This window comes from Pteropus medius, unplaced genomic scaffold, assembly GCF_902729225.1.
Source record: "Pteropus medius unplaced genomic scaffold, Ma_sr-lr_union100, whole genome shotgun sequence".
In the NCBI taxonomy this organism is placed as follows: domain Eukaryota; kingdom Metazoa; phylum Chordata; class Mammalia; order Chiroptera; family Pteropodidae; genus Pteropus; species Pteropus medius.
This window is the reverse complement of record NW_024353908.1, coordinates 8,016,313-8,028,002: the sequence shown is the minus strand read 5'-3', so window position 1 is coordinate 8,028,002 and position 11,690 is coordinate 8,016,313.

Here is an 11,690-nt window from a genome sequence, read left to right as displayed (position 1 = left end):
ACAATGGAGAAAGGAAAGCCTCTTCAATAAATGGTGCTAAAAAATTGGGAGGTCACATGCAAAAGAATGAAACTAGACTCTCTGTCACCATACACCAAAATGAACTCAAAATGGATCAAAGTCCTGAATATAATACCTGAAACAATAAATCACATAGAAGAAAACATAGGCACTAACCTCATGGACCTTAGATTTAGAGAAGATTTTATGAATTTGATTTCAAAAGTAAGGGAAGTAAAGCCAAAATAACTGAATGGGACTATATCAATCTAAAAAAGCATTTGCACAGAAAAAAGAAAAAAAAATCAACAAGACAAAGAGGAAACCAACTAAATGGAAGAATATATTTGCAATCAACATCTCTGATAAGGCCCTAATGGCCAAAATAAACAAAGAACTCATACAAGTCAACAACAATAAAAGCAAACAATCCAAAAAAAAAAAAAAATAGATAGAGGACCTGAAGAAACATTTCTTCCAAGAAGTCATACAAATGGCCACAGACATATGAAAAGATGCTCAGCCTCACTAGCTATTAGGGAAATGCAAATCAAAACCATAATGAGCTATCGCCTCACACCTATTAGAGTGGCGATCATCAACAGGATGAACAATAACAATTTTGGAGAAGTTATAGGGAAATTGGAACCCTCATGTACTGCTCCTGGGAATGTAAATTGGTACAGCCACTATTGGAAAAAGCATGGAGGTTCCACAGAAATCTAAGAATAGAACTACCATATGACCTAGCAATCTCTATTCTGGGTATTTATCCCAAAATTTTGAAAATATTCATAAAAATATATGCACCCCAATCTTCCTAGCAGCATTATTCACAGTGGCCAAAACATGGAAACAACTGAAGTGTTCTCCAATAGATGAGTGGATAAGGAAGATGTGGGGCATATATAGAATGGAATAACACTCAGCCATCAGAAAAGATGAAATAGTGCCATTTGCAATAACATGGTTGGATCTTGGGATGATCATGCTAAGCAAGATAAGTCAGACAGAAAACACTGAGAACCACAGGATGTCACTCATAAGTGTGATATAAACTGAAAGCATTAAACAAACAAGAGAAACAAGTAGGGACTCATGGACACAGATGACAGTTTAGTAGTTATCAGAAGGAAAAGAGAGTGGGGAGAGGTAGATAAGGGTAACATGGGTCAAATATATGGGGATGGAAGAAAACTTTATTTTGAGTGATGAACACACAATGCGATATATGTATGATGTATTATTGAACAGTGTTTTTGAAACCTATATACTTTTATTAACCAATGTCATATCAATAAATTTAATAAAAAATTAAAATATTGAAAAATACAAAAAGAGCTCTCAATGAACACCACTAACATCAATGAAAACTTGGTTGTATGGGTCTTGTTTAAATAGCAGGTGTTTGGGCAGTTTGCGTATTTAAAACTCAATAGTGTTTGTTTTCATTCACAAAATCTGCTGAAAAGCTAGTTAGATGCCAAGAAACAGTTTAAAATACTGTATAAATTTACATCATCCACATATGATACACAAATATTTTCCTTTAATAAAGATGTGTCATATGGTTAATGGGAAACAAAGTGTTATATAAATAGATCAGTAAATACATTTTTATTATTTATGTTTTAGATCATATAATTTTTCTTCAAAATCTGTGTATGTTCTTGTGAGGCTTTCAAAAGTAGATCATCAGTAGAATGTAGAGGAGAAGGTTTATGGGACTCAGATTCAAATTCAGCAGTTGCTGGAAAGAAAAAGAAAGAATTATATTCATTATCTAACATATGACTAAAAATAAATGTTAAGAACAATGAAAAAATACACAGTATGAGGTTACTATTAAATATAATTTGCTCCTGGTTGCATACTGAATTAATTGCTCTGTGGCTAAGTGTCAGAGCTTCTGGTTTCTTCATCGTCATTCATTTTTTCAACAACCATGTGCTAAGGTAGTACGACAAATACTGGAGTTACAAGATGATGACATGGTTCACCCCTAAACAATCATATACTATCAACTGAAAAAACAGATGACCAGACAATTTTCATTCAGAGATATATATGCCATGACAAATATAAACAAGACACTATTGCAACAAACAGAAAAAACATTCCAGTATTGTGCCAGCTTTTTGGTGGAGGTGATATATAAGTTGATACCTGAAGGACAAGAAATAGTATGTAAGATAGAGGGAAGAGGTAGATGCAAAGATGAGTGATGAGGGAAAACATTTGTGGAATTAGAAGTAGTCCAGTTTGGCTAGATGCTAGAGCAAAGGAGCAGAATAAGGTAAGGAGCAAGAGATAATAAGGCTGAATTATTAGGTAAGAACTAAATTGATCTTAGTGTTTTTATTTCATGTAAAGGAATTTGGAGTTGCTCTCTTCAGGGAAAAATGTAAACCAAGGATAGTCAATGACTGGAGATGGAAATGTCACCCAGCAGGTGACAGCTATAGAAACTGTAATGGCTTGGCTAAGTATTACTAGATGAGTCTGGTTATTGGGCCTTATCTATCACTAGGAAAAACATGAGAAGTTGATGAAGCCCAGTTTCTGACAGTAGTTTCAGTGTGCAGGTTGACAGTTCCATAGAGATGGTAGAGGAAAGGAAAAGGGGAGCCAGAAATAAAAAGAGATACACGAACTTTGAGATTTTTAACAAGCTATGGAACATGATAAATAAATGAGGAATGAGTGTATTTTTCATTATGAATGTTTATGCTGTCACATTTTCCATTTGCTGTGTGGAAGAAAATACTTAATGTAGTATCTATTATCCAAACATATATGGGATGCCATTTACTATTTATAGTTCATATTAGAACTCAATGATATCAAAACTGAATTAATAAATTTTGGCAACATACCTTCTTTGAATTCTTTAGTTATCATTTTATCCATCTCCTGCTGCATCTGAAATAAAGCAAATATAATTAAGTATTTAACTTAAACAGATATTATTGTAGGAATAATATATAATTTATGTAATATGCTCTTTAAATAATACTTTGAGAGACTACACCTAACTTGGGGATTACATACATAGAATTATCATGTAAATAAAATAAATTTCTACTTCTTAAATTTTAGATAATAGAGAACATATGTACATAATGCTATTTAAATTCATCTGATGAAAGTACAATCGATATGGTCTATTGAGTAAACATAAGTTTAGAAGGGCAATGTTTCATTCGATCTCTGGTTGGAACAAAGAAGTTTAAATAGGTGAAGTCTTACTTTACACAGAATGCATTGTTTTGCAGTTCTTAGAAATGCTGCGCTTTATATGTTTAATTAGTTTTTTTCATTTTAATGCAGTTTTCCATAATATAATCTTTCTATCCTTACACTTTTAGAAAATTAAAATCATAAAGTGTGTTCTGTGCTATTAAATTTTGAAAGTAAAATGATGAAAGTGGTAATGTTATGTTACATGAAAATTCTACTCACAAAAAATATGTAAAACTATTTTGCTGTGTATACTGTAACTGAAACATTTATTTATATGGAACCAAAGATTTCAGAAAATCTGCTTGAATAAGGGAGACATAACGGTTAAAGCCAGTTTTCAAACTTACTTTCTGATTGATGACTTTGTAGAGTTAGAAACAACAAACAATAATATATGATCATTTAATTGCAACTATGTTTCCTCTCTACAAATTAGGGCCAATTTTTGAAACATTCAATTAATTGTAGCCATCATTTACTTAATTATGAGATGTGTCAGAATATTTCAAACTATGTTACAAGTATTTCAAACTATGTTACAAGTGTCCCCATCTAGAGTATTCTCTTTCAGACCTTTCTTATAAAAGGTATCTTCTCACTAAATGCCCCAAATAGGGTTTAAACTAGTATTCTGAAGATAATAAATACTGTAGTGACAATGACTGTGCCTCTCCAAAGTTTAGATGTGAAGACAAATTTATTGGCTAACGTGTTTCCCATTATTTTCAGACTGTTTTCCATAACACCATTTTTGACAATGGCATGAAGGGCGGGGCTTATAAAATGAATAATGTGACATCATTACTAGAAAGACCTTATAAAATCAGCAACTCAGTACCAGACAAAGGGAGAGGCCTTTATTGAAACAATTTTGTGTTACCATTCAAAAACAATATATAAAATGTAAATCACATTTTTCATGAATTACATTAAGAAACCACTGATGTAACTTTATTACCTTTTCCCCAAAAAGCGCTCTTCCTAAATATTTACTATTGTGACCTTTATGTTTACTTCTAGGTAAGGATTTGTGTTCAGATGGTGGAAGGAGCTGGAAGTCCAACATTAATGCAGAGAACACATCTGCAATTTGATTTATACTTCTCCATTTATCAAAAATATAGAAAGGTGAGAAAATCATATAAAGGAAAACAATTTGTTAGCAATTTTACTTCAAGAAGTTTTACTGAGAGGATTTTCTTATAGCTGGTTGTTCTCCACTATGTCCCATAGAAATCTAAGTTTCCACTGGGGATACGTGCAAGATTACACAGCGTCAGAGTCTCTCCCTTCTTTAGCTAGGCAGCTCCATTTGTCTTTATTTTATATAATAAAATTTCATGCAAAAATTTTAAAACAAAGAACAGTTCAAGTATTTGAAAATAATTTTTATTTAAGAATGATAGTCCATGATTTAGTCAAAGTCTCTAATTTTACATGAAAGGCAACAAGGCTCAGAGAAATTATAGATTGCCTATGGTCAAAAAACCTATTAGCAGCAGTCCAGGAATGGGCTTTAGGTCTTCTTAATAAACCTAGAGTTCTATGCTATCTACTTCCCTGTAATCAGGAAAATTACATAGATTTTTAACTGTAACTCAGAGAAAATGAATATGTAATACTTGGTCATGTAGCTCAAAATGTTTAGCCATAAGACACAATTAATAGCTTTCTAACTAAATTATAAGTTTTAAAGTCATGAATAAAAATAATGGACCAGAAATTAATACTGTAACTCCTAGTATGAGCAGTATATACACTCAATTTATAGAGCACACATTTTTTAAACCACAGGAGTGAGAAATTGAAGGGAAATATCTTTTGGTAAACAAAGCAGGCTTAAATTGAGGAATTTGACTCTTTAAAGAACACTTATTTCCCTCCTAAGAGACCTTGCTTTACGAAAATTAATTAACAAATAATTATCCATGTTGCGGAGTATCTATAGCAAAATCGAAAACACAAAATAGACTTCTCTTTACTATCTAGCATACTTCTGTCCAAACTCTCTTCATTAATTGGTATATACAAAAGACATGAGCTTAATTTCAACTACAGTTCCAGCTCAGTCAGAAATCACAGAAGTACCTCATTTCTCAGGCCTCAATTTTCCACATGAGGACTTACACACTCTATACCTTCCTCATGAGAGGAGGGAAAATTTTCCAAATGGGTGAATCTGAGAGATGGAACCTTTAAGAAATGCTTGCTTACTTTTAGATCTCTTTTTTGAAAGGATTTGTTTTCCCACAGTAATGTGTAGTTGAATCTGCCCTCATCTCCGCAGTAAGCAGACTACCCCTGAGACAGGTGTCAAGCATTATTTCTTCTGCTGACAACTGTGTGGGGAAATTCTTGATTCGGGAGTCAGTGTTTGGAAGCCCATTGTGGCCACACATCTAAACCACACCCTCCACATTCTTAGTATGTGTGGGTAACAAAGCAAGTAAAGTGATCTCCACCTTCCTGACTCCTATGTTCTGGCTCAGAAGGGGAAGAGGAGTGTCATTTGCCATCTACTCCACAAAGGCTCCAACAAAAAAGATAACTACACAACACATATAGAAATATTTTCTTCTTCCTTGACTTTATAATTCACGTACCTTGTTCAAAGCAACTCCTACTTTAAAGAGGGAAAAGTTGAAAGGAACATTTTAGAAAAAGAAACAGAGTGAGACACTAACAATAGCAAAGCACAATAAAATACAAATATATGTTCATTCATTCAATGAGAATTTACTGAATGGCTACCTTTCTATTAGATTTACACTACAGGTTGAAAAATAATGTTCAATTCTTCTTTTGAAACCAATTCAATAAACACATACATACCACTACACACATACACATTTCCTAAGTTAATATATTTCCAATAACTATTGATACTTTTCAGTTAAAATTTGATTCATTCTTATGGTAAATGTTATAAAAATAAATATAATGACATAAAATCAAGCAACTTTACCCATATAAATCATTGCAATTGATTATCCATTTGTAAATAGGTTAATATATGAAGGAAATGCACTTGTCTGTTTGTGTATATTAAAAACATGTATTTTGCAGCAAAGCCAAGAACCGAGGAAAAGTTGGTTGATCAAGGAGCTGAAAAATTGAGTCCAGAGATAATGAATGAATGAAGAATAGGAAGAAGTTGATCAATTATTTGTATCTTTCAAAGATGAAATAACTGTGGAGCATTTGCTGAAGTGGTAAAATGAAGTATTGACCTGTGGAATTGATGGCCCAATTCACCCACTTCGGATGCTCTGATGTGCATATCTCTCAGAAGTGTTCATGTGTTAGGCTGGAAATCTTCCCTTGGATTATAGCTATTCACCTTGTTATCACCTCAAGGGGAGAGATCAAGGGAACCCCTCACACCGCCATGCTTCTGATGTCTTAGAGTCTTAATTATTAACTGTTTTAGTTTTGATGTATTTATATAACATTTGAGACATAAAAGAAAATCTCACTAGAAAATTTCTCAAAGTGTCAGTAATAGATGAAAAGTCCAGAATCAATCAGCGTAAAATTGAATTTTCCTATTTAAAACCTATTTATTGAGTAAATATTTTGGCCATACATGGCGTTAGGCACATAAATACTAAAAAGTCTTGAACATAAAAACTTTTGAAACCAGAGAAATTTTATCTGTTGTAAAGTTGTCTGGAGTAAATTTTCAGTTCTTAGAAAAATATTCTATATGTAAGAAAAATCTAAATAACTAGTAATATATCACTAGTGATAAAATAACTAGTGATATATCTGTTCAGGCTAATTTTTTTTTTTTATAACAGTACAATTAAATTACACAATAGAATTAAAGTATAAAATTACTTCTGAAATATAGATTTAACTAGATTTAACTAGAATGTGAAAAATGAAGGTTAAAGTTAGCAAAACAGGTAAGTAGTGACCTGTGCCACTACAATGGCTTTGCATGGGCAAGACTGAACTTCATGCACTGGTGACAGAGGCCATACACCTAAGTGTTATGAATGTGGAGAAAACTTGCTTTGACTACCAGTACAACTGAAATCACAGACTTAGAGCAATACTTTATTATCATTACTGTCATGAAATTTAGAAATACAATGCTGAATAAGTTAAAACTTCATAGTAGAAATAGTCCAAAATGCTAAAACCTTGCAAATAAAGGTGATTGATAAATACATTTAATATTAATGGTATTTTTAATATTTTTAATATTTGACTCTCGAGAATCTTAGCTAAAAATCTTCAGAAAGAGGTTGTTTTATAGTGCTCTATTAAAGAATCTCACCCCTTTCTATCATATTTAGATGGGATGTTACTCCCTCTCTCAAAGTATGATGTTTTCCTAGTAGCATTCATTAAAATACAGGCATCTCTAGAAGACACCTTCTTTCTGCACATCTAAGAATTCTGTAAAGACCAGCTATATAAAAAGTCCTTCCACGTATTCTGTAGTGATGTTGGAGACCCATGTCTGGATATTGACAGAGTGCTGCTTTTAATCTCTGTCTAAACCTGGCATGATCAGGCAACCAATGCCCCACAAGGGAACTCTGTATCTCTTGGAACTACAACATCAAGTTTAAAATAAACTATGTCTTAACTGATCTAGAAATATTTAAAAAAATAATAAACACATAATTTCGAACAAAAAATTAATAAGGAAATATTTCCGCAAAAAATCTTCTCTTAAATTGCTTTTATATTTACATACTCTTTCATCTTCACCTAGTAAAATAATGCTATATCTAATTTTTCTGGTGAGAACTAATGAGAACCTTTTAAGTGTGCATCATGCCTAACAATTTAGAGCGGTATCTGACATTCGTTTTCTTTGGTACCCAGTAGTCCAGTTTCACCACTTCAAAGCACGTAGACCCTATTTGGCCAAAGGCTGTCAAAAATCCTTAGCTTTACTCTCCTGTGATTTATTATGATGCAGCCCAATCCAAAAACAGGGCTGAAGTCTCATTTAGCACAGTCCTATGCTACTTTTCTTTGAATTGAGAAGACCCTCAAAACAGCATCCAAATCATAAACCAATGGCACTGATTGAAATGGATATTTTAGAAAGTGATATCAGCACCATGGCAATTGAGACAACCACTTGTACTTCCCTTAAATCTGCAACTAGTCAGACATCTATAACCCAACAAAGGCTCCTCTGCTCAGCACACTAGGATGCCTAAAAAATCCACACATCAGGAGGTGGGAAGGTGGGTATATTGGAATGTGTAGGGAGGCAGGATGGGGGAAGGACAGGGACAGGCCCATAACTGCAGTTCCAGGCAGACAAGTCTGAGCTTGCAGCCTTAAGAAAGGCAATATTGGTAGAGGAGTTGGGGTGCTTCTCTCACAACACAGCCCACCAGAGGGTCAAAGGGGGTGGCCACAGCATCCCCTGCCTCCCCAGGAACCCAGATCCCTCCCCAGTTACAGCAGTGTTTGCATCACTAGAGAGACTAGTAGCAGTAGCAGAGACAAGTCCTCAGGCTCCAGGCCAGAGCACAGTTCTCCCAGTGGCCATAGAGAACCATGTAGCAGCTCATAGGGGCTTATTAACCATCTTCTGTCACAGCCCCATCTTCCATCACCACCCCCAGTGGTGGTGCCCAGAGACCCTGGGGACCTGGATACAGCAGCGATACCCACCACCCTGGTTACTCAAACCAGGGCTCCCAAGCCCACTACTAAGCCCTCACACCTGGACCCAGGAGGCTCAGGTAGCACAGGTGAGAGAAAACAAAAACTGGCCTAAACCACCAACCTTTGGAAAACAAAAGAAAGACCATATATGGTTAAGGGTGTGCAAGTCAATTATTCATTAATGCTTAAGGGTGGAGTACCTGGGGTGCACCAGGATTTTAAAATTGTTTTGAACCATCACCAAATTAAAATCACTTAGAAAATAACCCAAAGCATCACCAAGTATTCCATTTTACTCTATTGTAATTTCTAAAACTGAATATAAAGACAGCTTTTCATGAAACTGAAAGTGTGTCTGATTAGTTATGTTTACTGAATAGTTAATGATAGGTACCTCTTGAACATGAGAGATTCAGGGACTTCAGAAATATTACAAAGTTTCTGTCTCCTTTCTTTATTAGCACACATAATTATGACTTTTACTTAGTGTGCATTCATCAAGGAAACAACTCAGAATTTCACCAAATTATCAACAAAACATAATCAGAAATCTGAAACCCAAGGGAAAGAAGGTAATATAACCAACCTTGGTAAAGTAAGCGTCCATGCTATTATTTGAAGTCCATGGGGTTGAGGCAGAAGTCACCAAGTTTACTCTTGGAGCAAGATTTCTATGGCTTATGAGACTATGATTAAGACTTCCAACACCTGGTGGCTCCAGGACTGGCCTTGTAATATCAGTGCAGAGTAAAGTTCTGCTCTGCTGTTTCTCTAGAAGTTCGGAACTGACCTCTGCTAGCTTTTCATTTTTCCTGTGAAGATTGTAAAAAACACAGGCTTAGTATTTCATTCTTCCCTAATGACCTGCATTTTTTTTTTAAGTTGCCATAATAGTAAGTGAAATTTCTTACCTAACAGAATTTTAATACTGAAAATATATCAGAGCAGACCCCTATATACCTGTATAGGTTTACAATTGTTCTGAACAAGTACATAGGTTTCCAGGGGGATTACTAACTAATAATCAATTCAAAGTAGGGAGGGGAGAGGAATGGCGATCAGTGATGCAGACAGCTTTTCAGGTGATACTTGGTGCCTTCAGGAATGGCTGTACTTAAGAGATTCTTGAGTGTACCATTAGGCATATGTAATAAACCAGTTTAGAGATTTTTAAAAAATCCCTCTAAGGCATTTCCAAACATGTGTTTTCCCCACCCTTGTACCATATACTCATTATCTTGGAGAAATTAACCATTTGGACTGGACATAATTTAGAGCAACAGCCTCTAGGGGAGACCAGATAGCCTAGTTGGAGATCAAAATGAACCAAAACAACTCCAGAGGCAATTAGCTTATCACATCTTTACCAAAGAATTGGCGGTGGGATCTGCCCTTTCTGTCCTCTACACACCGCCACTCCCCACCAACTTAGGCAGGCCACTTTGTTATTTTTAGTTATTTTGTCAATTATAGTGTGCTTTATCCCTGTGCTCATCTTTCTCTATTTCTTGTGTATGCCTTGAGGTCTGCCAGAAAAACTAGAAAGGATCAGTTGTCTCAAGGCACCCTCTAGTGATAATAACAAAGATCACAATCTTTGTACATTTACCAAGAGCTAGAATGTTCAGAGCACTTAACACTTTGGGTTTAAGCTGTTATCTTTCAAAAAATAGTTAAACTTGTTAAGATTGCAACTTAGCAAAATTCAAACAGAAAATTTTATAATAATATTGCCATATAAATTATAAATCTTCAAAAATACTTAGCTTAAAGATTGGTTGATCACATTTACAATATGAAAATATAAAAGGGGGAGGAAATAATAATGTCGAAACAAAAATGGGGAAGAAATGCAAATCTTATTGAACTAACATTTAAAGGCAAGTTTGTTTTCTGACATCATTTTCCAAAGTTATTATATTTAGTTAGCTTTCGTTTTCTACTAATCTCGTGAATTTGACTTGTTAAAAATTATGCTTTAGAGGCAAATTATGAGCTAAATTTATTTTCTCCAATTCTATGCTTTGACTTACTCATTTAGTTTATTTTCCAATGACATTCTAACTTTCAATTCCTCTAAGTAGAGTTGCTTATATGTTTCCAATTGCATTTTATTAGAATCTTCTTGAGAAGATTTTACTTTGGAGAGTTCAGATTCCAGATCTTTAATTCTGAGTTCCATTTGACTTCTTATTGTAGAATTATTCTCTCTTAACCACTCTGAGTTTTCTTGAGATGCTGCTTGTGCCTAAAGCAAATAAAAAGGACATATTTTTGTAATAATTATAACCTGAATAATTATAGTATATTCATTTCCTTTGGTTTTGAGTTGATTCAGAGAAACTAGAAATGGTAAAGAGCCTAAGTTTAAAATATGTATCAACAATGTCAACTGAATTAAATCTGAATTATGAAAATAAAGTCAAATATTCTCCTTTTAGTATCCAGCTCCCTGATAATTCAAAGAACAGCATAGCATCAATTTTAAATGTTAAAAATTGAACAATAATATTTAATAAACAAAGAGAATGGTACAATTTTTAAATCACAAATGTTCTTTTATTTCTAATACTCTTGTTTTATATCAACAGGTCTGAAAAATAAAATGATTCCTCAGGAAGAAACTTGCTCAGAGATCAATTTTTTTTTGGTGAAATGAAGAAAATGAAATATTTAAAGGGCGAAACAAATGCCATCGTTCTTCCAAAAATCTGCAAAACAAATTGCTATTAAGGGAAGTACAGGAAACACATACAGTGTGTGTACCCAAAATGTAATGTGCAGTGAAATGAATTAAAACACAT